At 39.3% G+C, this 3137-nt stretch overlaps 1 long non-coding RNA gene across 1 annotated transcript; it reads left to right on the forward strand.

The window, feature by feature from the left end:
- The first annotated feature begins 634 nt into the window (after nucleotides 1-634).
- On the forward strand, nucleotides 635-2755 carry LOC149989173 (uncharacterized). The gene is made up of 2 exons (XR_016503502.1): nucleotides 635-1308; nucleotides 1623-2755. It is a non-coding gene; the product is annotated as an uncharacterized LOC149989173 (long non-coding RNA).
- The last annotated feature ends 382 nt before the right edge of the window (nucleotides 2756-3137 follow it).

The raw sequence follows: 3137 nt of genomic DNA on the forward strand, positions 1-3137 counted from the left end.
GGTGCTTCTAGTCCAGTCACTGTGTATACAGATCACAAGAACCTCGAGTATTTCATGTCAGCACGCTTGTTGAATCGTCGTCAAGCTCGTTGGAGTATGTCTTTGTCAAGATTCGACTTCATTATCACTTATCGGCCAGGAAAACAACAAGGTTTGTCCGATGCCCTGTCTAGACGTTCTTATTTTGCACCAAAAGAAGGAGATGCAGCTTTTGAGCAACAAAGAACGGTCCTCTTGAAACCGGAGCAATTTCATCTCCGAGCAGTGAAATCAACACTGACTGTTGATTCAACTTTTCTCAAGCAAATCCAGTCCAGTATGTCCTCAGACCCTCTTGTTCATGATATCGAGAATAATTCTTCCAAGTCTCATGATTCTTCTAAGTTCGAGTTCAAGAATAATCTATTATATTTTGAAGGACGCCTATATGTTCCAGAAGGAAAAGCACGTTTGCGTGTTCTTCAAGCACGTCATGACTTTCCAGCAGCAGGTCACTTTGGATATAATAAGACTTTGGAACTCATATCAATAGATTTTTGGTGGCCACAAATGTGGAAGTCAGTCAAAGACTTTGTACAATCATGTGATATTTGTTCAAGTTCAAAAATTCCTCGTCATCGACTTTACGGACTTCTTCAGCCATTACCTATACCAGAACAACCATGGTCTTCTGTTTCTATGGATTTCATCACAGATCTTCCAAACTCAAGATCTTATGATTCTATATTTGTGATAGTAGATCGTTTCACCAAGATGGCACATTTTATGCCATGTACAAAATCTATCACAGGTGAAGAAACAGCTAAGCTTTTCATTGATAATATCTATCACTATCATGGATTACCTAAAGATATCATATCGGATAGGAGAACTCAATTTGTGTCGAGATTCTAGAGGACTCTTTTCAAGATTTTAAAAGTGGACATAAAGCTATCTTCAGCTTTCCATCCTCAAACTGATGGACAAACAGAGCGCGTAAACCAAGTCTTGGAACAGTATTTAAGGTGTACCATCAACTACCGACAAGATGATTGGACAATCCTTCTGCCATTGGCAGAGTTTGCTTATAATAATACAGTACATTCCTCCATGCAACAAACACCTTTCTTTGCCAATTATGGCTATCATCCACGACTTGATACTTTTGATTTTTCAAAAGTTGATAATCCTGCAGCAGAAGATATGGCAAATCGGTTGTCAGAGTTACATGCAATAATGAAGGCGCAGTTGAAGAAAGCTCAAGAACGACAAAAGATAAATGCAGATGTATATCGTAAAGAGCAACCACAACTCAACGTGGGTGATAAGGTATGGCTACTTCGTCGCAATATCAAGACCACTCGACCTTGTGACAAATTGGACTATCGTAGGCTTAGCCCCTTTTCTGTTTCTGAACAGATCAACCCAGTTGCATATCGGTTACATCTACCGGAGTCAATGAAGATCCATCCTGTATTCCACGTGTCTCTTCTTGAACCATATAAGACAGTGGATATACAAGGAAGAAGACAAATGCCACCGCCTCCTATAGAAGTAGATAATAATGAAGAATTTGAGGTGGAAGAGATATTAGACTCAAGGCGGTGCCGAAATAAGCTGGAATATCTTGTTCATTGGCGCAGATATGATATTAGTGAGCGCACATGGGAGCCATCCAGGAATCTAGCAAATGCATCAGCTAAAGTCAAAGTTTTTCATCAACGACATCCATCGAAACCAAGATGAAAACCTCTCTTATAAAAGAGACAAGATTGAGGCAAGATAACATTCAATTTCCTATCCTTGTTTGTAACTTCTTTGCATTTGTGACGCTAATTAGATGGAGAGCCAACAACCAGCGGATTCAACTCAAGAACCTTCGTTTGCTGACTTACCGGATGAGACATTGCGATTGTCACAACCTTCAAGACGACACAACCGAGATGAAGACCCTCAAGAACGACATGTTCTTCCTCGAATAGATGGTGAGATACAACGCATTTGGTATCACGACCTTGGAAGAGATTCTCGATGTTTGGTGATATTATTGGAGATAGGAACGACTCCTGATGGTGTTTCAAATGTATTATTTGAAGGAAGTTATGAAGGCCTCAACAGTGATCAAATAACAGGGTGGTCTTCTCGCCCTGGAATGGGACACTATCGATGGCTAAGAGGACCCATCAACTATCTTCGAAGAGAACAAAGATCAGAGTATGTAGCAAATACAATTCGCCGCATATTAGATTTTCTCAATATATAATCACCGCTCCTCGTGGAACTCGTCCCTAGAAGGGGGGGTAATGTCACGGACATACATATAATTACCTATATGAATAGATAAAAGTATGTAAAAGTAGATAAAAGTAGGTTAATTGTGTAATATCTTCTAGAAAAGCTTCTTAGAAGCTTCATAGACGCTGCTTTGACTTTATAGGAGTCTATAGTTGACTTTTAGGCTAAAAACTTGGTCAACAAGTTAGCCATGTGCCACACATGTTGGAAGCTTAAAGAACAAGCTAACTACGTGGTCCATCCATAGAAAACTTGCCTTGCAAGCAAAGGCATGTGGCCTAGAAAGTCAACATATATTGGAGGTCTTATAGAACATCGCCATGTGGCTTCTAGTTAGATAGTATATATAGAGGCAAGAGTGAAGCCCTCTTCACTCTTGTCAACTCCTTTCTTGCTTCTAGTCTAGTTTCAAGGGTCTCTAGTTTTCTTGTATTTTGGCAATAGCCATTCCAATTTCTTTCTTAATATACATATTTCTATTTTGTCTTATTTCTTTGAGAAAAGTCTCACTTACTCTTTAGCTTTCATCGAGTTCTTGTCCTTGACACCCATTCTTCTTAGGTACCGTAAATCATCGACTAGAATACGGCGCAAATGAAGGTTCCAATATTTTCATCTTTATCTTTTCTTTCAATAGTTCCACCAATTTAGGTAAATGTACCCTCGGTACTGGAATCGGTCTTAGATTCCAAGGTACATGCGGTACAGTGAAGATAACCATAGGTGTTATAATATTTGGATCCACTCACCCAATTTCATGAGATTCGAAGGCAAACGATCTACCTTGTTTAGCCAACATCTTTTTGAAGCAAGTAATTTCCTCCAGCAATAAAGAACCATCAGAACCAATCTTCAATTCTTCA

Source organism: Physcomitrium patens, chromosome 6 (assembly GCF_059467195.1).
Source record: "Physcomitrium patens ecotype Gransden chromosome 6, ASM5946719v1, whole genome shotgun sequence".
Lineage (NCBI taxonomy): Eukaryota > Viridiplantae > Streptophyta > Bryopsida > Funariales > Funariaceae > Physcomitrium > Physcomitrium patens.